This window comes from Myotis yumanensis, unplaced genomic scaffold (genome assembly GCF_028538775.1).
Source record: "Myotis yumanensis isolate MYYU_CA2020_CCGP unplaced genomic scaffold, mMyoYum1.0.hap1 SCAF_14, whole genome shotgun sequence".
NCBI classification, from domain to species: domain Eukaryota; kingdom Metazoa; phylum Chordata; class Mammalia; order Chiroptera; family Vespertilionidae; genus Myotis; species Myotis yumanensis.
The window spans coordinates 13544369-13568033 of record NW_027223765.1 but is presented as its reverse complement, the minus strand read 5'-3'; the positions used below and the strand labels follow the sequence as shown (position 1 = coordinate 13568033).

The window sequence follows — 23665 nt, the reverse complement described above, 5'->3', positions numbered from 1 at the left end:
AAAAAATTAATTTGTAATTTGTCTTGATTTCATGCTTTTTTAAGAAATGGAAGCATATGAAGTTTATTGAAACTTTTAGGTTTAAATATATTTCAGTAGAGTTATAATCAAAACAACTGAAGCCAATGTTGGAGGCTAAGAAAACGTTCCCCTCTTAAGAGAGCATTCATGTATTAGTCAAGGCTGAGAAACAATGAGCGTCCTCTTTAGAGATGTTAAGCCTTCTTTTCCAAATAAATTCTCAGTCAAAGCTGCATGAAGAGGCACACAGCTGGTTTCACATGAAAGCATTGTCCTTAGAGGACTCTATCGGTATCTCACCCAGATCCCCTTTATTGAGCCCGCACACCTGTCCCCATCTGTCTCCTTCTCTGGAGAAATTGCCCTCAGACAAAAGAGTCCACATGAGAAACTGTACCTTTCTCTCCCTACTGGGGCTACAAAAGGCCAGCCCCCTTGCCTCAGGATGGACTCAGGTCTACACTACACACCGTGCTGCAGAGTTCTCCATGGGATCAGGCAAAGCTAGACTCCAGACGAGGCCACATCCTTGCTCAGAACTTTTTCTTTCTTCAAACTGTTTCCCTCACTTTCTGACCTGAGAGCACACCCCTAATATGCAGCCAAGAGTCTGTTAGTCTCTGTATCTAGGGAGCCACTGCCAAGATACCCTTCTAATCCATAAGAAACCTACTGGGCACTACAATGGCACCTGCTGTTTGGACACACATGAAATCTCTGTGGAAATGGTCCTTTCTTTTCTCCCCATTACCATGAAGAGGAGACACTCATCTCCTTTTCCAGAGCATGCTCGAAAATACTCCCAAATGAGATGTAATAACCCAACAACTCTAATAGATGAAATCTGAGGATTTCTGACTCACAGTTTGTGTGAAAAATCTCAAAACCAAAATGACTTCTTTTAAATATTTCTAAGTCTACAAAACCAAATGATTCCCTTTTAGGATCCAGTTGTAAGAAACTTTCTTCTGATCGGAGAAATCAACATCCCCCCCAAGCACTCATTGCTACAGCCACTGAACAACCTTTGTAGCTTAGAACAAATAGACCTGCAACCAGCTATCCATCTGGATCCATAGTGACTACCTCTCTCTATTTGGTAGAAGCAACTTCATCTCTGGGTATGGACAATGGAGTTCTGATTGTCAACCTCCACTCTATAATGTACCCTTTCATGAAGCTTATGGGATTAGATACTTTTATATTTCTTGTCATTCTACAGTCTTCCCCACTCACCCCTGGTCCAAAGAAAAAAGAGAAGAAGCTCATGCAAGTTAAAACTGAGTTAATAATAACAATGGCAATAATTATCAGCCATTAGCATTTACTATATATCAATTACTGTACAAAGAACTTTAGAATTACCTTATTGAACTGTCACAACTTCCGCCTGTGAGGTGAGCATTCTCTCTTCCACAAATGAGTAAGCTGAGACCTAGAGAGGTTGGGTGAGGGGTCTAAGACAGCATGACTGGTAATGACCTCAGGGCTTTCTAACACCTTGCCTTACTTTGTCATTTATAGGACAGATCAAAGTGAAGGTGTTGGTTTTTAGCAGGGATTTATTGGCCTGGCATCACCTAGAATCAATAGTCTATGAATCAAATTCTCACTTCTGATCATTCTTTTTGGTTACTTTAGCAAAATATTTAAAGTTTTCCCTTCTGTTTCTCCAGTTGTAGATCTGAGAGGGGACTGCCACATTTATACTGTGTATCCTTCAATAGAATGTTAATGTGCTTAAAACAAAAATACATCCACAATAATAACAGAACAGTAGCTATTGAAGCTCAGTACATTAGGATTCATTGTACTGTTCTGCCTATTTGTGTGTGTTTGAAAATGTCCCAAATTTAATAAAACAAACCATGAGATTTAGATTATCTTCTCAAACAATGTATAGTTCTTTTATAACAGAAAAAGTATTGATGTGTTTGCCATATAAACCTACTTATCTCAGTACAACCTGATATTTAAAAAAAAAACATACAAAACAAAACACCAGTCCTTGTATCAGAAAAATTGCATTTGGGTATGAGGTGCAGAAATCCTATTAGGTTGGCTTAAATAAATTAAAGTTAATTTTGTTTCTGTTATAAGAAGTCTAGAGGTAAGCAGATCGATGAAATCATGAATATCCATCTCTTTACTGTCCTGGGCACTTCGCTTTCATCCTAATGCTCATGCATTGGCTGTTGCATCTCCAGGCACCAGGTGTGTCATCCGAGCAGGAGGAAGGGACATAAGCCATAGTTGTTCCCTAGTGTTGACTGATTTAGGCAGGCAAGACCTCTTCAGGAATTCCTGCCTCTATTTCATACACCAAGACTGTAAAACCTGACCATGCTAGGGACATGGGAGGCTGGAAGTTTGAGATCTCTCTTTCCAGCATTCTAGCAGCATTTCTAACTAATTTTTTTTTTATCAACTCTTGGAATAAATCATGTCTTAGTTTATTTGGGCAAGACCTGGTTTCCTCTGGTAATACCAGCATAATCACTAATAGGGTCCCCTTTCAGCCTCAAGTGTTTGGGTGATAAATTATTTTGTTACCCTTTCTGTAATGGAGAATGGCACAAGAAGTGCTGAGCAAATCAACCTTTAGTATCTGTTGTACTCCAGTAACCAAAATAATTGAAAATCAATGCAAATCTTAATTTCCAATCTTTCATGAAAACACCCAAGGTGTGTATATTTCTAACACAAAGCTAAACTTCTTTCAGTTTTTCTTTCCCATTCTCTCTAGCTGTCAATGTCTTTGACATGCATGGCTAATGCCCTCAAGTGCCTCTTCTCTCTTTCATTCTAAGTCCAGATATTTCTCTTTCCAATTCGGTCTGTGCAGCCTCCCTTCTCTCCTCTACCATCCCTGCTCTGGCCCAGGACTTGATGGTGTCAGTCCACTTCGTCTCTCACCATCTGTCTCACTTTTCTTCTTGCCTCAAGTCCATGGTAGAGGAAGTAAAACCTGTCGCATCTTCCCTTCTTCTCCCAAGAGAGAAGGAGTTGTCACAGTTGCTATGGACAAACACTTGGTAATAGGGGGAGCATCTGAAACAGTAGGAAAGAGCCCAGAGGACCACTGCTTCCCTGAGTGCCCTAGTCTGGAGCATCCTACCCACACACTCCAGAACTGCGAGACTGCAAATCCTGTTCCGGCCCATTTGGGTCAGGTTTCTCTTACTTGTAAGCAAAGACATCCTCACAAATGCACTGGGTCCTGTACAACCAATGACAGAGTCCCAGGGTAGAATCTTCTATCCTTTGATGGTGGTGACGGGGAGAAGGAATCTCACATTTATAAGCTAATATTTTTTTATTCCCGTTACCTACAACTTAATATATTTTTATTTCATTCCTTTTTAAAGTGTATTAAGAGGAAGCCACAAATGAACTGGCTTCCTTTTGGTTTGAATGTTTTGGGGGCAGGGTCCCTTCGAGAAATTTGCAAAAGGAAGTAAACGTGCTTGCTGTTCTTTAAAAATAGACAGACATCAGTCATTCTGTGCTACGCCGTTTTAGATTCAAAGACAGTGCCTCACGAAGCTGGTGCTGATGAGAGAGAATCGTTTTTCAAACAAGAAAATATGAAGCTGTGTGTTTACATGATGAGAAGGTGTCGTGGGAATATACAGACCCATGGGAAAGGGAAAAGCAGAGACGAAAGGCTCAGCTGTTACTCTGGCTTAAAAAAAAAAGCTTTGATGAGAGGCTCTTTTGAAGGTCAAACACCCTGGTGGGCACTGGACAGCAGCTACACCCCTCAGAGAGCTGGATGGCCATCCCTCTGATAAAGCAAAATCATGGAAGGAAGGCATGAGGGATAAGCCAAAATGGCAAACCTCATAACAAACAGACCTGTTTGCTGAGGGCAGTCCTTCGGAAGCCAGGATGGCTCAAAATGCACTGGGAACAAATCACTGCAGACTTAGAAAATACAATTAAAGGCAGGGAAGGAATAAATCACAGTGAGTTTTTGCAAAGACTGTGTAAATCTGTATCTGCTACTCCATTTCTTTAAATCTTGTTCTCTATTGAAATGATCCTTGATGCCAAAAACAAATGTAGTAAAATATGTTTAGATCCCTATGCTAAATTGTTTTCTTTCTTTTTATTTATTTTTGAGGGGGGAATTAAATAAGCAACACTGATAGAACTTTCTCCCTTATCTGATCTGTATGTCATTTATACATTCCAATGGATAGCTTAGCTATTACAGCTATATTACAACCATAAGCCAATGCTTATTCTCCTAATGTTCAGGTGACGTGCTGGCATAGAATCTGCCCAGTAAATCAAACCCTATTAAAGGAGATGGCCATTCTCAAAAAGGAAAGGACAGAGGAAGGAAGGAGGAAAGTGAATAGAGGAAAACTATGGAAGTTAGTTGTGGGAAGTGGGGGCTGGAAGAGAGTCAAGAATGAGGAGACAAAGGTCAATGAAAGAAGAGGGAACTATACCAGAAAGTAGAAGAATGTTCTGTATTAGCCCAAGGATGCTGAGAAGATAAATGAAATGCACATGACCTGCGTTGAGCTCCCTGCTCAGGAGTACAGACACGGTGTAAACACAACATCCTATTTATTCTGTTTCTCACAGGGCATATGAAAAGGGCACATAGTCATTCCATAGCTGAACAATGCTCTATTATCCAAATGAAACTAGATGTAAACTATTAAATAACTCTATTCACCCAAAGCATTTGTATATATGGCAAAAGCTATTTAAACTGGTGAATATAATTTTCAAAGGGATTATTATGCTAATTATTTCACATTCGTTATGAGTGGCAGTGGGATGGTGAATGCAGAAAAAAAGTGGGTACTTGAAATCTAGGGCATAGACCAATGATCCCGAATGAAACACGATTTTTCATGTATTGAACAGCCACAATGTGGTCAGCATTGGACACAAATTTACATACCATTCATGACTTGTCATCTAAATAGGCAGAAACACCCCTTCCCAGGAGAGAAGAGCAGGTGTCAACCAGCAACATACCAGAAGGTATTCTTTTCTTCCCATGGTGTCATTTATACAAAGCCCACCTTGGTGTATATCTGCTAAGAGGACTTGTGAAATCAGCTGTCTTCAGACAACCATCCCTCATCTATCATTCTATGCCTCCCAACTAAACTGGAAAAGATTATAAACCTTTTATTTTAATAACCAGAGAGAACCATTGCTAAATTTGTAGTGATGTGCAAGCATCCACTGAAGATAATCAAGGCTCCCACTCAATCAAGGGGATTCCTATAACATTGGCTTCCTGTGTGATTCTCCTTCCTATTTCCAGCACTCTCAGAAAAGAAGATCAATACCGAGGCATTCCTGGTGAGGCCAGTCGCTGCCATTGGATGGGGCTTTCATTGGTAGTATCTGTGCGTGATGCACATCTAACATCACTTGGTGTCTACATATTTTACTCATAGGAGGTTAGGCACAATTCCTATGGCAGGCTCAGAGTTCCCAAATCAACAAGTAAGAGTCAAAAGGCCAAGGAAGTGGAGGTGAGAAAGAAGAGGTAATGAAGATATAGTGCATATTAAAGATGTATCAGACACTGTTCCTTTTGGTCAGTTGCTCAATAGTAGTATGAGGCATACACTAATGTCCCATGAAACAGACGATAAAACCTGAGGCTCAAGGGAAAAAGTCCCTTATCCAAGTTCACCCTGCTGGTAGTAGTGGACCCAATCATACCTACCCAGTTTGAAACGATTTCTGAAGACATGAAGAATGGGGAAGGGGTTACGGGAAGGGTAATGTCAGAAGAAGAGAGGAACCAGACAAGAAATCCTATCTTAATCCCTCCTCCACCACCTGGGTCTGTCCCTTTACTATCCCCTTGCTCAGCTGAAACCTGGGAAAGGAGGGAGGGGTGATAAAAACAAACAAACCCTGGAGATGATTGTAGAGTCAATAGCCCTGGGAAAACCCTAATGAGATGACAATATCCCAGCATGAAAGGCAACAATAGAAATGTCTGAGGGTATGTCAAGGGGAGACGGCACCTTCCAAACATTTTGAATGGTTCACAGTAAGTAACATGTATTATATAACTCAGTACATGTGTATGTGTATATAAATGAAATCAAAGATTCATAACAGAATAGCTATTAGTCAGGGTTCTCCAGGGAGGCAGAAGAGAGAGAGAGAGAGAGAGAGAGAGAGAGAGAGAGAGAGAGAGAGAGTGTGTGTGTGTGTGTGTGTGTGTGCGTGTGTGCGTGTGATATCTGCAGGGTGGGCTGGGAGGCAAGAGACCCAGGAAAGAGTTGATGTCATTAGAATCCAAAGACTGTGTTCTGGAAGAATTTCCTCTTCAGATGAGGTCAGTCTTTTCCTTCAGGCTTTCTGTGATTGAATGAGGTCTTCCCACATTGTAGTGGTTAATCTGCTTTACTTAAAGTTTACCGATTTGAGCATTAATCTTACCTAAAAAGTACCTTTACAGCAACATCCAGACATTTTTGACCAGAGATCAGAGCATTTTAGTCCAGCCAAGTAGGCACATAAAATTAGCCATCACAGTTCCCTTAACTATGTGTAGTATATTCTGATATTATCCTTTAAATCTATCCTACTCTTTTAAAATTCTTTTTTAATGCTGGTTGTAAACTACTATATTGATTTAATGATTTGTTCAGGGAATGCAACCTGGATATCTGGAAAATACTGTCTTGGAAGCCTTCTGAGAGCCTCACACTTTCTTGTGTGACATTATGGGGCAGCAGGAGCAGCAAAAATGTCTTTCCCACTCAAGAGGTACAAGGGAGTGGTTTCCAGAAGCCCAAAGTGGAGCCATAGAATGTGTGCCCTGAGCCTGAGAGTGGTACAAATATAGTTCTGAAAGTTAATAGACTTGAAAAGTTTTATGTTTAGGAAGAGGAAAGACAAAAGTGACCACCATGCACTGATAACTGCAGTTTAGACAAAAACAAGGAACCTCAAGCATAGGTAAATGATGACATCAAGGACAGCATGACCAGATGTTTCCTTGATGGCAAAACACAATGTAACAGCTCCCAATTCAGTCAATTCTATAGAACAAAGAACAGCATGATGAAACGGCTAAGCTTTATTCTTGTCACCCAGTGGAAAGAATGTGATACAGAAGTTGTTCCGTTAAGTATTGTTCCATAAAAAGCCATCCCCACCCAGTGGCTTAAAGGAACACCAATTATTTTACCTTTACCTCACACTTTGCTGGGCACTGGATGGGCTCAGCAAGGTGGTTTTCACTTGGGTCTCTCAGGTAATTGTACACAGACCATGGCTAGGGCAAGAGTCATCTGAACATTGGCTCACTCACATGACTGGTGCCTGGATGCCTCTAACAGCTGGGGCTCCTCCAGCACCTCTGTCTCCATCTGGTCCCTCCAACACAGAGGTGTCACAGTGGCTGGAGTGAGAGAGCCAAGCAGAAGCTGTTCTGCTTCTAGGACTTGGGCTCAGAAGTCAGAAGTATTACTTCTGTCATGCTCTAATAGTGGAGGCAGTCACAAAAGCCTGCCCAGTGTCACAGGGAGGACACAGCAACTCCACCGCCTGGTGAAGGAAGACCAAGTCCTGATATTGCATATGGAACCAGAAACATTATTGCAGCCATTTTTTTAGCATATAAATTCTGTTCAAATTCACACAGAAGAAAACTAAATAAACTTGTTTCAAATCCAATTTTATGTATGGAAATGTATACCTACATACCAGTAACCATTTCAGTGTGGCTCAGTCCTCATGGAAGGGCTAAGAACCATGGATGTAGCCTATTGTCCTCATTTTATAGCTGAAGAATCTAAGGCATAAATGAGGTTGGTGACTTGCATAGGATCCCACAGCCAGATAATGTCAGAGCAAGGCAGATCCTAGATCTCTGAGCTCCAGCTTAGCTCTCTTTCTAGACTCTTCCTCACTAGTTTCCCCCACTAACTTTAACATGCTCTTTTTCTGAGCAGAGCTGAAGGGATAAGGACATGTGGAGTCCTTGCCCTTACAAGGGCCACACTGCATCCACACCTGGAATAATGGAATGGAAAGAAACACCACAAGGCTGCCCAGATGTGAAGAGGGCAAGCACTTAACCAGCAATGCTGTTCTAAAGGTGACGGGAACCCTTCCATGAGACAGACACCACCATACTAGTAAACAACTGCTACAATGGTACCAGTGTGTTCCAACTGGATATTAACTTTGCTTCCTCTCTGAGCCAAGTTAAGAAGAGATTCTCCTCTGTTCAAACCCAGTATCACAGCCTAAGCATTCAGTCTATCTTTGGTCTAAGAAACTTCTAGCTTAAAATCCATTTGTTCTAGAGGAAAATAAAAAGCAATTTTCTATTTGCTAGCAGAAAAGAATGTTGAAGCCACTTCTTAAATACTTTCTGGAAATTAAATCCCTTCTGCTGAGGAAAAATGATGAGTCAATAGAAACTAAACCATGATCAGATGGATTAAATTTTTCTCAATAAAACAACTTTTCAAAGGAAGGACAAAGTGTTTAGAAGAATAGATTTCCAGTAAATTCATATTAACAATCATCAAGCTTCCGTGCTGAAGGCTTATCAGCCTGTTGTTATGGAAATATGGGATGCGGTTGCAAATGCAACAGTATAATTTCACTGCTAGATTAACCAAGAGGGCAGTAAAAACCCTAGTTAAAATATAGAATTTTGGTATTTATTAAATACAAAAAATAAAAATAAACCAGGAAGGAATTTACATTGACAACTTACATTTCTAAAACTTTGGTTTCACTGGGGAAATTCCGTTTGACTGCCTCTCTCTTCTGGATGAGGATTTTATTGAACAATACAGACTTCAGAGGATCCTAGCATATTAGAGCTGGGAAAATCTTCCAGGAGACTGTGTTCAAATGCTTCATTTTACAGTTGATGATGGCCGAGGCTCTGAGAGGAGCAGTAACTCGCTCAGCCTCAGCTGGTGGAGTGAGGACTAGAACCCAGCACTCTGGTGCCAGCGCTGTGTTGTCCATTCATTTAAACCTCTTAGAAATATTTTAGCCAAACCATGGGTCAGTGTCAGCTCATTAAATTCAATAAAAAGGAAAAAAGAAAAAATAAGCACCAAAATCAAATGGATAAAACAGTATTATCTATTGTAAAGGCATAGATCCCTTTAAAATGTTGATTCATTAAAATACAGATGCAGCAATTAGATCTGTGATATGAAAGTAATGATAAAAGTGCCATTATTTTTCTTACAGAGACAAAAAAGTCAAAGAAACAAAATTAATGCCAACACACACACACACACAAACACACACACTATGAACCATAGTCAGAAACCAGAGACGTCCAGAGGTAAAAAGGGTTATCATAGACATCTGCTCTTTGCCTACCTGCACCCATCCCCGTTTCTGGCAACATTCTCTATTTTTGTTAGCTTTCTGGCTCCCCCACTTGGATCCAGAAGGTTAGATAGGGTTGAACTACTGGCCTGAGGTGTGCAGCATGTGACCCAGGTAAAGCCAATCACCACAGTGCAACCAATTCTGATGTTCAGGGATTGGTTCAGGGATGGGCACATCACCCAATCTGAACCAATGAAGAGCAATTAGATTTTTTTAAAACTTCAGAAAGTCATCCGCTTTTTCCTCTTTCAAATTGCAGGGTTCCCTTTCTTGATTCCCAGAAACATTATCTGAGGAAAGAACTGGAATTCCTCAAGCAAGTGAAAAACATGGCTCTTGCAATTTTATATTGCTCTAATTGTTTTCTATTCATGTAAGTACTTTTACCTTCAAAATTAAAAAATGAATAAAAATAACACCTGTCTTTGCCCTGGGATTTTGTTAGAATGAAGGATATCTCTAGTTGTCTACTAATTAGTTCTACTACTGACTGTGCTCTGTGTCCATCCAATTTCTGTTGCAGAGAGTATAAAGAAAAAGAACATGTTTTAAGTCACAAAAGCACTTGGACAAGTCCTTAGCCTCAGTTTTTTTTTTTTTTTCTGTAGAATTGAAATACTGATGCCTGATTCAATCAGGAGGTTATTTTGAATGTTGACAGTAAACTCTGAAAAGGCAATATGGCATTGGGAAAATATTAGTCTTGAGGTATCATGAAATTTTGCTCCCTTTCTTATGCCTATTCTGCAAGACAGACCCTGAGTTAGAGGACATACCTCACTCATTTGCTCCTTGTGTTAATGACTGGACTGAGGCTAGTCACTAAATCATCTGTGTTCCAATCCTTAGCCAATCCCCAGGCAGCTATTCTCCATGTAGGGACTCAACAATGTTGTCCACAGTCACAGACAAAAGGGAAGAGAGCTGAGATGGTGGCGGAGAGAAAACCACACACTGGCTCCTAAATGCTTCCTTGCAAAGATAACACACATCATCGATAGCACATTGGTCAGAACTAGCCCCATGATCCAGGTTCCCTGCAATGGGACTAGGAAATGTGAAGCAGCAAATAGATACTCACCTACCAGTAAATATCTCTGCCACACAGGGTTTGACGCACATCAAATCTAATCTGTGACCACCCTGACAACATATAACTTTATGTAGGGCATCCATGTCTCTAGGTAAATTTGCACTGACAGACTCACTCTAATCCCCTCCAATATCTCTAATGTGACTGTCATATTCTAAGCTCAACAAGATTGCTATTAGAGTTCAGGGGAAATTTTTTATTACTAAGAAGACACACAAAAGATACAGAATAGTGCACTGGGCTGAGATGAAGGGAGAAACCCTGGAAATCTAGAGCCTGGAAAACAAAAGACAATAGGACGCGAAGAAGAAAAAAAAAAATACTGAATGATGTCAAGTTTTAAGAAAAATCTAGAACATAGTTGTGGACTGATAGCTTCCAAGACATGCCCATACCACATACATGTTTTGTTTCACTTACACAAGGTTTAAAAAAATGTTTTAATTAACTGCCAACATTTTAAAATGGGAAATTGTAAGTAAAGACTCAGGTTGCCTGCTTCTGTTGAAAAACAGGAAGATTGGGCCACACTGAATCAACAGCAGCTTTTCTGCAATGCCTGGTTGCAATTGCTAGAGGTGAAGAGTCGCTGCTCCCATTCACCCCATCCCCTACCCAGCCCACTTTACTCATTTACAGTACCTGGCGATCTCAGTAAGTGTTTGGATTTGTAACTTCTCATCTAACTGGTCCAAGTTCTCCCCAGCTCTGTGAGCAATCATGCCATGAAATATATAGAGCTTATGTCAAACATGAGTCTCAAGCAGGCATCTCCAAGCACCATTCCAGGGCAGCACAATCCTTTCACAAAGCAATTTAGCAAGGAATTAAGGACTTTGCAAAGGTCCCCATCCTTGATCCCATCATTTCAACCTGGAAACCCCATCTTAAAGAAACACTGCCTGCAGTGCTTTAAGTAAAAGTTCAACATGACTCTATTTATAATGGAAAAGAGTTGGAAGCCACTAGCAAGCTAATGCTGAGGTCTTTAGGTAAACTATACTATGTATACTCTGTGGGCTCTAATGCATAGATTCAGACCAATATTAATTGAGAGTCATTCTACTAAACCACAGGACTGTACTCTGCACAAATGTTAATTCATACAAATCAAAAGATAACGGAGAGATTAACCAATGAACGCATATGCATATATGCATAGTCCATGGACAGACAATAGTGCAGGGAAGGCCTGTGGAGGGAATGGGAGCAGAGTAGAAAGGGTCAATGGAGAGAAAAAAAGGGACATCAGTAATACTTTCAACAATGAAGATAAATTTAAAAGTTAAAAAAAAAAAGATAACTGAGGATCCCATTAAGATTAAAGGAGACCAAGGAGACATGCCTATTAAATCCAATGTGCTATCCTTGATAGAATCCAGTTTGGAAAAATATTGCTATATAAGGCATTAGTTGAAGCAAGGACAAAATAAGAACTTTTTAAAGATAATGCTATTGATCACTATTAAATACCCTAAATTTGATCATTGTGTTGTGATAACAGAAGCGCATGTGTCCAGGAGATACTCCTGAAATAATTAGGAATAAAAGCTCACCAAGTCTTTGACTCAATCTCAAATGATTAAAAATAAATGAAAGCAATAATATTAATAATATTGTATAAGTAACAGAGATAGAGACACTGCAAGTATGGCAAAATATTAACAATTGGCGGATTTGGGTGAAGGATAAGTCAGTATTATACTATTCTTTCAGCTTAATGTTTTCAAATTGAAAGTTAAGAAAAAGATGCTTATCTGGAAAATGCGTATGACATAGTGTTAAATAAGAATTTAAGCTACATAATCATAAATCCAGTGTGATCTTAACGAAGTTAGAAAAGTCTCTCCAATGTAGAAAATAAGACTGGAAAGAAAATACTGAAGCTTTAACAATACCGCAACTTGGTAGGTGGACTGGACTGAGAATGCTTTTATACTTCCATTTTTTCCTATATTTCCTTCACATTTTTAATAACCATCTATCACTTTTATAATGAAAAAATGCTAAAAAAAAAAAAAAAAAGAAAAACTGCTAAGTACCATAGGAAAAAAACAGTCATTGTATTCCACTTCCCCAACTTTGAGCCTAAAGCCAAAATGCAGAACAATGACAAAGGAATGGGTTCAAGCTCTCAGCCATCAAGGTGTGAGAGACTGTTTCAGGGGCTGCCAAATGACCTTTAATCAGCACCTGTCTGCCACAGAAAAATCATAGTATTCCAGGCAAAGAATTTAATGTATAATTTAGCTTCAATATCACAGTGGGGCCTCTGGGTATATCCCCAGGTTTAAGATTTATGGCCACGCTGAGGCGTATTTCTGAATTTGGCTGATTCTTCATGAACTTGGACTTCAGGTTCACAGGCTACAAAATAGCTAAACTCAACTCCAGATCATGGGCCAAATGGGTCAGGCCTGCAAGCTTCTTTCACAGAAGGTGATGTCAGCTTCCTCTCATCCCCAGGAGGAATCCTGGTCTAAGAAACCCCAGCAACTCTTCCCCACTTCCTTTCTGCTTCTTCTAACTGAGCTTACTGTGCTGTCTCTTTTCTCTAGCTCAGGCTCTCAAAACCCACACCCTCCCCCTGACCTCTCCTAGAACAGGAGGCCGCCTCACTCTTGTCTATCTGAAACAACTCAGCACCTTTATCAACCCTCTTCTCTCCTCTGGCGTTGGCAGAAAGCATCCAATAAAAGTCTTCCTTCTCTTCATTCCATTGGCTATGAGAGTTCTCTCCATCCGCCCCTCTCTCACCACACCCATTACTCTACCTTGCTGAGATCACATCTATGTCTGGAATCCCAGCCAGTTCCTCTCATCAATATGGTCTGACATGTCTGCCCACCCTCCAGGCAGCCCCGGTTGAGCCAAGAGCTTCCATTCAGACCCTAAGAACTCTGTCTCGGCAAAGCCTAGTTTCCAGCTTAACTAGACCAGAAAAGCAGCGGTCAATATCACCAAATTCCCTCCAGGAGACCAGAGGTCTTCTCGTCTCCTGCTTGGGGGGACTCTCAGCCTCTGGCTGAGCAGACCATCCTAGGACTGCCTTGAAGCCCTCATCCTGTTGACCTGGCAGGAAAATGAATTTCAGTCAACCTAGAGGTTCCCCACTCCCGGGGCTATACAAAGATACTGGGCTCCTACATGGTACCACAGCATTGAGTTAAAAGCCTGGATGGAGTAAGACCCCCTGAGATCAAATGCTGCCTCTGGCACTTACCAGCTTTGAGACATTATGTAAGCTACTACCCTCCCTGTGTCTCAATTTTCTCATTTGTACAGCGAATAACAGTATGTACCTCCTGGGGTCACTGAGAGGATGAAATGATTTTAAATATCTAAAATGCAAAGAACAGTGCCTGGCTTATAACAAGCGCTCTCTAAGAGGTTTTACTACTTTTCATGGCTCTGTATTGATTATGGCCATCGTCCTGGGGCACATACCCCTGAAGATCTAAATGTTACATCACTTCCCTGACATGTGTGGGGTTTAAGAATCCTTGGAGAAGCAGGGAGCTCCTGTGCCTGGGGTCCAGTCCTCTCAAAGACACTGTGTACCTTCCCGGATATGGTCCTGCCACCTTCTTGAGAGCCTCCAGGGAATTGGACATGCCCCTGGTCCTGATGTCCTCTGTTGGCCTCGCTATTTCTCCAAATACCTCTCCTTTTTCCTTTCACCTCTAAGATATGTAGCCTACTCATCTCAGTGGGCACAAAACCCAAAACATGAGACTCTTGAGGTTGTCACCCTCAAAATAATCACAAAGCCTGGTGCTCTATCAAATGGGTGAAGACAGGTGAGCTAAATACTTCGTGTTGCTCTCTCTGTGTCCACTTCCCAACCTCCAGATCCAGAAGCTGCCCTGCGGGGGCTGCATCAATGAGCTCCTTTGTCTCTGGGTTGGAGTGAGCCAAGAGGACACAGGGGGAAAGGTCAGCAGGAGGTCAGAGGGCAGGAGAAAGGAGAAATTGGAGTGTTTATTCCCCTGGCTCTTCCTAGTCCCACTGCAACAGTTGGCTCCATTTTTCAACAGAAGGTCACAGCCAGGGGCGGGGGGGGGGGGGGGGGGGGGGGGCGCGGGCCAGGAGGGGGCAGGGCGGAGGGACCTCCCCTGCAGCCACAGTTCATTCCTAAGGACAGTTATGCTATTACTTATAAGAGGTTTTTTAAACTGTCTATAACCATTGTATTCTACATGCCTTGAGTGCCACATACAGCCCAGAGCTGTAAGATCCTAGCTAAGCTTTTGCTTTACAGATCCAACGCCCACAAATATGGTCATCTGGCCCCTAGGACCACCCACTCCGTCAGCAGCACCAAGCTGGGTAAAGAGGAGCATCTTCTGATCAACACAGTAGTTCAAAGCCTTGATATTCACCTAGGAAATCACCTGCAGAGCTTTAAAAAGGTATGCACCCAAGTCCTACACCTTGGGATTCTGATTTAATTGTTTTGGGATGTGCCCTTGGCTTTTTTTTTTAATTTAGGAAAAAAATTATAGCTAAGGGGTCTGCAACCTGTTGTTTATATATTTTAAACAAACTGCAAAGGCTGAGCTTTTTCAATTTATTGATTTCAGAGAGGCAGGGAAAGGGAGAGAGATAGATAGAAATATCAATGATGAGAGAGAATTATGAATCGGCTGCTTCCTGTATGTCCCGCCACTGAGGATCGAGCCCGAAACCTGAGCATGTGAACTTGATGCTCAACCACTGAGCCACGCCGGCTGTGCTACAACCTATTGTTTAAATACAATTCTTTCTCCTTTTAAGACAGATAATTTTATTTTTTTATTTTTTCAGATAATTTTAAATACCAACATTATGTCTATGTGAAACATCATGTAATGGTTTCCTAATTGTTTTTAAATGCAGTAGCCAGAACTGTCTTTAGCAAGACTTGCTGTCACAGTTAGATGCACACTGGTATCACCTGGAGAGTTTAAAAATATTCTGATGTCTGGACCCCCAGAGATTGTGATTTACTTGGAACAGGTGACAGCCTGGACATTTGGACTTTTATAAGCTCCATTTCTCTTGAGATTTTTAGAGGGTCTCAGTTCCTAGTAAGAGACTGAGAAATTCTGGCCAACCAGAGCTTGTCCTGGGGAGCCCATAAGAACATAAGGCATTACCAGTGGTTCTCAACCTTCTGGACCTTTAAATACAGTTCCTCATGTTGTGACCCAACCATAAAATTATTTTTGTTGCTACTTCATAACTGTAATGTTGCTACTGTTATGAATCTGACATGCAGGATGGTCTTAGGCAACCCCTGTGAAAGGGTCGTTTGATTGCCAAAGGGGTCGCGACCAACAGGGTGAGAACCGCTGCATTAGATGAACCCCCGGCCTCGCTGGACTGCTGATGTTGCCCCATATTTGCTCAGCCACCACTTCGTTTTTTCGAAAGAGCATCCTTGAGCTCCCTCTGGTCCGCTGCATACCAATGTCCACCTGGCTACCTGCTTAATGCCAGGAGCTGCTCCTTACAGTGACCTCACATGTATTTCCCCTGCTCTCTAATGTCCAGCCACAAAATGGAAAACTCATCACATCCAAGTTGAAAGGGTTGTCAGAAAACAAATGGTTGCTGCTGTCTGGATGCATCAGCAGCAGTCAGCACAGGTCCATGGGGAGCGTGGATGCCTGAGCATTGCTCCAAGGCTGTCAGAACACTCAGCAACTGTCACCGCTGTGGAAGAACTGCCACCTGATCACTGAGCTGTGCTGTCCCCCTCCCTGGTACTCTCATGGTTCCGCAGGAAGTTGCTTCTCACAGCCTAAGTCCCTGGTCTTTAGCATTAGAGTTACCTTCTTTGCTTAATTAAGCAGCCTCATTACCAGGATAATGCCATTCAGCCATGGGGAGGATTTAATGGATGTCCAAATTCAAATGCCAAGTTCCACTGATTTCTGTAAATCCAATTTCTGTCATCTTATATTACTGCTTCTTGGCTGATGGCACACCCACAATTCTTCTCACCATTTTTTTTCTTTAGTACCTATTTGTTCTCCTTTAGAAGGTTAAGAATTTCTCAAAGAATGCTCCCAAAATATGCATTGTATTTCTAGGGGTAGATTCACAGAAATGAAATTTTAGGGTCAGAGGATTATTTTTTTTAATAGGTATTGCCAGAATGCATGTTAAGGGAATGTAATACTCCATTTTGTGTCATGAAAGCACTGGTGGGAATTTTTACCCATATTCTTACTATTAATCACTGTTATCACTCCTTTAGTCATTTTCTCAGTCTGGTGGGTGTGAAAGGATATCTCTGTGTTACTTTTATTTTCCCAATACTAGTTGAATTTGAGAATATTATTTCATATTTGTCAGCCATTTTGGTTATATACTTTATTAATTATTTATGCAAAGTTTTGGATTTTATTCTGAAGACTTTTAGTGTCAGTTTATAAGAACTCTTTGTAAGAACTGCCATCTTCATTGCAGTCCCCGCTCCCCCACCCACCCAGATCTATCTTTTTAATTTAATTTGTTTATGGATCCTTCATTCTTGACCTTATTTCCACCCCCAAAGCATCAAGTACTGGCCAAAATGTGTAGGGACTATTGTAACTAAATAAATCAGAGTCAAATAAATGACTGGACAATTCACTCTTAGCAGCTTGAAGATATAACGGGTAAAGAAATCACAGAGAAACTAAGGCCATTCTTCCTGGAGAAGAAACTATTGGGAAGGTGGTTAACAGGTAGAAAGAGAAAAAAATCTCAAATATCTGAATAACTGTCATGTGGAAGAAGAATTACATTAACTTTAAATGGTCACAAGTGATAGAACTACATCAAAGGAGAATAATAAGTAGGCAGATTTGGGTTTGATATAAGGAAGAAATGTCCTAATGATGATGGAGGGCTCCAGAATTAAGTGGTTATGACTTAGAGTGTTCCATGGAATTTCTGGAAATGGTCAACATAAGGATGGAGAACTCCTAAGAGAAATATCATATAAAAGTTTCTATCAGTCAGAAAAAAACAAACCAGTTAAGGTATTTCAAAGAAAATAGGGTTTAATACAGATAATATGGTGATCACAAAATTGTAAGAAGGCCTGTAGAAATTTAAGGAAGGAAGCAGGCATTAGTTCAAATCCATGTTGTTCAATGGTCAACTGAATATAGTTCACAGACTTCTAACCCTTGAAGTACAGAAGAGAGTTAGAAGAATAAACAGCATCTAGTGCAGGGTTCATGAATCTGTTTTGGGTAAAGATAGAGGGGTGTACTTGATGCTACATGATCTCCTTAAAATTTATAAAAGTGGGATTCCATAGCACTCTGCTCATGCCTTTCTTCCAAAATTGCTTTTAAAAGACTGTTTTGTAATATCAACCATCATGACACTCTTGAGTCTTCTCTATCTTTGCAGAATATGAGCAACGTTCTAAATACAGTGAAAACCCACTTACTTCATTGCTCTTATACATTCTGTGCAAATTGTACTTAAGTAGATGTCATTTCGCTGAAGGTGGCCATCTGTGTGACTGCTAAAAACGCAAGCCTATTATTCAATTCAATTAGCATGTATTGAGGAGCGCCTTCTATGAGCTATTAGAGTGTTTTTAAAGCCGAAGAGACCCAGGTGATCACTGGTGGTGCAGGCACAACCATGCATTGCAATGCTTCTCCTACACAGCCCCAGAATCACCACAGTGGCCTATGGACAGCAGGGAAATGAGGAACAGTGGCCTTCCTATTTGGGTCAATTACATCATGATAAGTGGGTAGGTCTCCCTCCTCCACCCCATTTAAATATCTAATTTCAGGACCAATTCTACAAGGTCACATAATGAAGACTAAGAATAGATTCGATTGAAGAAAGGTAAACTCACAAAGGTAGGTCAGCAACACAGACATTCATACGGTACTCATCTTTCATCAGTCCACTGAAAGGCATTTCAGGGCCAGTGGGGCAGTCAGGAAGTGGCACCTCTCAGACTTCACCTCAAGCGAGATCTGCCATGCAGAGTGCAGTTAGCTGAGAGCTTCCTCTTATAGGACCTCAGGGATCTACAGGGAGGTCATGCTCTCCTCGAGCAGCTCTCAGCCAATAACTGAGCATCATACAGTTACTAGGGTCTGGCAATCTTTCCCAGTGTGGAACTCCTCGAGGGACAAACTTTGTGTGGGCCCTCTGCATCGGACTGGCCAAAACTATCTCAGGGCTGCACTGGGGACCTGAGAGCAGTGCTCTTTGTCCACATATGTGAGAGATTCCCTGGGGTTCCTGCCTATGAATGAAATTGCTGGATTCAAAGGACTTTCCTCACATGCCTTCTAAAGAAGTAATATCACATGTTGCCTCATTAATTCGAGCATCACAATTTCAAACTGGTAGTCTATCTCAGAGTTTATTTGAGCCAAATTATAAAGGAATTTATAGTTTCTAAAGCAAGATGTCTCTTTAAAAACCAACCTGCCACCACCATTCAGATATTGTAAATATGACAAACTAAAGATCATTCATCAAGCACATAAATCAAAGACAATTGAACTTGTGTTGAGTTTGAAAGATGTGGCCAGACTCCTGTTAAAAGAAGATAGCGTCCTAAAAGCAGCCAAATCCCCAATAATAATGAAACTTCATTCTTCTGTGAAGAAGATTATAAGAACTACAAAGCTAATCCCATTTCATCCTGATGTAAACCTCATGGGGTTTTCCTCTTTGTAGACCTATAGTAAGCTCTTTATTCCACTTGTACTCACTACAATGCACCTGTCTGAGCTTCTTCCTTCCAAATCGGCCTGCCTTCCTCCTGTCTTGACCCATGTGTCAGACCCACACTGTAGTCTGAAGTCTTTCCCTCCTGATTTCCTGGCCTCTTATCTTTCATGGACATTATCCCCTGTACACTTCTTGCAATTGTAATGGGGTCTTTGTGAGTGGTTTCTGGATGGCCTAAACAAATACAGCCATGGCATCTGCTAAGTACAATGTGTGCTTTGTTCCAGAGGAAGCAGCTCTTCCCTCCTCTCGGCTGTCCATTTTCACACAGCTGGAGTCGGGGGAAGGAAGACAAAGTGCGCTTATTGCCAAGTAGTCTGGATTTGGGGTGCCAAATATATGAGTTGTCTGAGAAAGCTGGCTGCTCTGATTCTGAGGGAACTTTGTCTCCTGAGGCGTTGGAAGGCCCAGGTCCTATGGGAAGCCATTCTTAGATGTACCTTCTTCCACTAAGTGAGAGGAATTCTGGTCCCAGGTGGCTCGTTGCCCAGGTAACACAGGGTAACTCCCACCCAGGGTGATTTGGAGATAGTTTGGCTCACTATACAGTGCACAAATGGCATTGCTCATTTTCTTCATACATCATGGTGGTCCTTTGGAACAAGAGTTAATTAGGCAATACTGGATTCTATAGCTCCCAATTCCTAATTTGGAACACAATTATACATGCATTTCCTGCTCTTAAAAACTTTCAAGTTTTGAGTGCATGATCTAAAAAAAAAACAAAAACAAAAAGACCCCCTTATTTCTCAAGTTAAGAGTTGTATATATATTTGGACCTTTTTTTCTTGAAAGGAACCTCATTAGTCTTAAATTTTATAAAATGAGATTAACTCTTTGATGTGTGTAAATTTATGTTACTGACCTCATTTTAGGCTAATAACTGCAACATTTATAACATGCTTACTAGCACACGATATAAATTAATTCATTTATTATAACAATGACATAAGCAGGATTTTTTAAATACTGCCATTCTGTGGATGAGGAAATGGAGACAAGGAGATTAAGTAACCTTCCGAAGGCCACACAGTAAGTCCATTGCACAGGCAGGATCCAACCTGATCCCTGAGATTCCAGGCTCTTCACCCCCAAAAGCTACCACCCCTTTCACCTGCTCTAGGAAGCAAGGAGCCTATGTACACAGAACATATGTATGCTTAATACAAATCCCCCGAACTAAACATTCCTCAAAAAAAATTGCTTCATTCTTCTGAACCCTTAGCCAGAGTGATGCTCTTGGTTGTCTTTAAGCATAATTTCCACTTAATAAATGTCCTCTTTTTGTTACAGGAATTTCATTAATTTGAGTGTCTCTTAGGCCTGACAGAAATAATTATTGCATTCAGGAAATTGAAGGGACATGAGTTATAACTTTGAAGGCAAATAGAGCAGGGGGAAAAAAACAGGAAAGGCAGAGAGACATAAGTGCAAAAGGAGGTGGGGGAAGGAGATGCGGAATTGAAGAGTCGTGGTCCACACAGGGGTCTCAGTTCCTGCCCTCCCTCCTATTGTCAGACAATTACCAGAAGGCTGGGGGACGGTCCCACAGGGAACTGCAGATTTTCCTGAGGATAGCCCCAGCAAGGAGAAATGAATGAGGGGCAGCAGCCACTGCAGATGGAGGTGAGATGAAGGAATGTGTCCTGCATTTTTTTTAACTGTGGCTCCCGGAAACCTTCCTTTGCTCTGGTTATTCCTGGGGAGCACTTAGGAAGAGCAGATGAAAAGCATCCTTCAAACAAGCGCAGGAAGGAAGCCTCGTGGCAGGAGTTCAGAGGCCCTGAGTCATCATTTTCAGGCCCCTGCGGAGGACAGGTGGGTTCCTCCAGAGCAGAGCCCTCCTGCTTACTCACTTGGTAACTTTCTGTGAGACTATCTCCTGATGCAGGCCTCTCTCGCTGGAGAAGATCCTGTCCCTCGTTCAGGCCATAAGGGCCAGACTAATTTTTGCCCCATCTTTTGAAGCAATTATTAGTTCTATCCTGGCTTTCTGCCTAACGGCCCTCCCCAGCACCCGCAATACCTTAATGCTACATGTCATGACTTGGCTCAGCAGCCACAACTGAAAATTTAAAGATGGAAATGTCAGGGCCTCCTAGCTGGCCTCCTCATATTTCCTTCCCGCCCCTCCCATCCATTATTGGTCCAGCAAACCTGAGTGTCTTTTTATAAACATAAATAACATTATATCACCCACTATCCTTGCTGAAAATCCTCTTAGATACAGAGCAAAATAATCCGCATGGCCCATAAGGATGTGCAAGGAAAGATCCTTGCCTATGTCTCCACTTTCATTGTTGAATAGTGGCCCCTTGATCTCTATTTTCCTGCCACATCCACCTCTCTGTTTCCCTAAGGCCTCATGCAGCTTCTACCCCAGGACCTTTGCACATGCCTGTTGTTAGTCTAAAACTGTATCCCCTCACAAGTGAATTCTTACTTATCTTTTAAGTCTCTAAGCTGGATAGTCTCCATTTCCCCTCCAGATCCACTCTCCACCTCCACCTCCCTATTCTGTACTCCTGGGGACTAAGCTAACTGGACTACATTAATGGTCTCTTTTGTCTTCTGGACTCTGGGAGGATATTGAAGGGAGAGAAGAGAGTGAAGTCAGGGCATTTATTTTCCTGCATCACTGTCTGCATAAGGTCAACTCTTTGCAACTATCAAGGAGGCAGTATTGGTCTGCTATTGCTGTGTAACAACCAAAACTCTCAGTGGCATACAACAATAAGTATCCATTTCTCAAGTATCTTTAGGTCATTTGTTGTGGGGTGGGGCACTGCTGACCTAGGCTTTCGTAATAATCATGTTTGATATCCTGGAATTAATGATTTGGCATCTTGAAAACATGGGCCAAACTAATGGCTAAAGTTGTTTACATTCATCCCATCCCTGTGATTTTGCAGTTGTGCATCATATTACAAACCCTCTAAACACAAACTCCATCTGTGTTTTGCAACCTGCCCATAAGGAGGTCCTCACTAACAGCTTCCCCCCACTATAGGAATGAAGGCTCTCGCCTCATTCCTTCGCCTCCTGACTGCCCCTGGTGCTTCCCCACGTGGCTTTGTGTGCCATGGCATATCAGCTCTTCTTTTAATGGCATTTACCGCTCCCTGCTGCCACTCAGTCATACCTATAAATTAAATCCCAGGTGTACTTCTCAATTGTTTGGCCATTTAAAGAGTCCAACAACTTTAAAACTTGAATCACATAATCAATTTAGGAAAAAAAAAAAAAGGAGATAGAATTGTGGAGGAAGGGCAGCTGCAATGAAACTCCTTTGTCCCAGCCTCTTAGGTTTTCTTGTCTGGCACTAAGAGGGACCATGGTGGAGAAGGAGGAAGTGGGAAGACATTAGATCAGTGTGGCTGAGATGAGCATAGGTCGTTCCTACCTGAAGCCTCTCAGAAGGGTTCAGTGCTGAAAGTGAAGCCATCCTACATCTCTTCTCTTGCCTAATCCTTCTCCTCCAAATCCAAAATCTGACCTTAGCTGGTTTGGCTCAGTGGATAGAGCATCGGCCTGCAGACTGAAGGATCCCGGGTTCCATTCCAGTCAAGGCCACAAGCCCAGATTGCTGGCTTGATCCCCAGTGGGGGTCTTGCAGTAGGCAACTGATCGGTTATTCTCTCTCATCAGTGATGTTTCTATCTCTCTCTCCCTCTCCCTTCCTCTCTGAAATCAATAAAAAAATATATATTTTTTTAATCCAAAATCTGGGTATTACCTGCAGAGCCTCTCCACTTGGATGTTTTATAGAAACCTAGACAAATATAAAGCTAAATCCCGTGGTTTTCCTTTATCTGTGACCTTCATTCGGACTATCCGTTTCTGTCACTCTCTAACATTGCAGTTACAAAGCTAGAAACCACTGTATCTTTTTTTTTTTTTTTCTTACCTGTTCAAAGTCCCTTTCATATTGCCAATGCCCAATAGTCTCTTGCTCCTAGGGTAGTCTTACTTGGCCAACATTCCTTAGTGATGAATAGCAGAAAAACAGTCCAGCCACACTCCTGGTAAACTCATAGCTTCTTGTCACATCGAAAGGAGAGGTGCTGTGGCTGCCTTCTCTCCCCACCATGCAAACTCGAATCCTCTTTTCCACCTCCTGAAAAAGACAAAGGACGGCAAAATCAGCAAATGTGCACCAGACAGACATCCCACTGCACATCACTGTAATGGAGCACCCTGTGGGCGAGAGGACACACAGCACTCCCTGCTGGGCAGTGACTCACGATGACTCGTCCATAATTCTCTCTCCCAGCCCCAGTTTCCTGCTTAGATAGAATGAGTGAGAAAACATGGGTGGAAAGGATGGCTGGGGATATGGTGCGGGGCAGAAAAACAATTAGGTAGGTTGTCATTTAAAATTTTACTTTGAAAATTTGCCTAGAGTAAAACTCCCTTTTTCGGACAATAAGTACT

At 41.7% G+C, this 23665-nt stretch overlaps 1 protein-coding gene across 1 annotated transcript in view; it reads right to left on the bottom strand.

The window, feature by feature from the left end:
* The window catches only part of GADL1 (glutamate decarboxylase like 1), a 214296-nt gene extending 191088 nt beyond the window's left edge, over positions 1–23208 (bottom strand). Inside the window, exon 1 of the mRNA XM_070391087.1 lies at positions 23139–23208. The gene's annotated coding sequence lies outside the window, so the exon portion shown is untranslated. The remainder of the gene's footprint in view (positions 1–23138) is intronic.
* Positions 23209–23665: the final 457 nt, after the last annotated feature.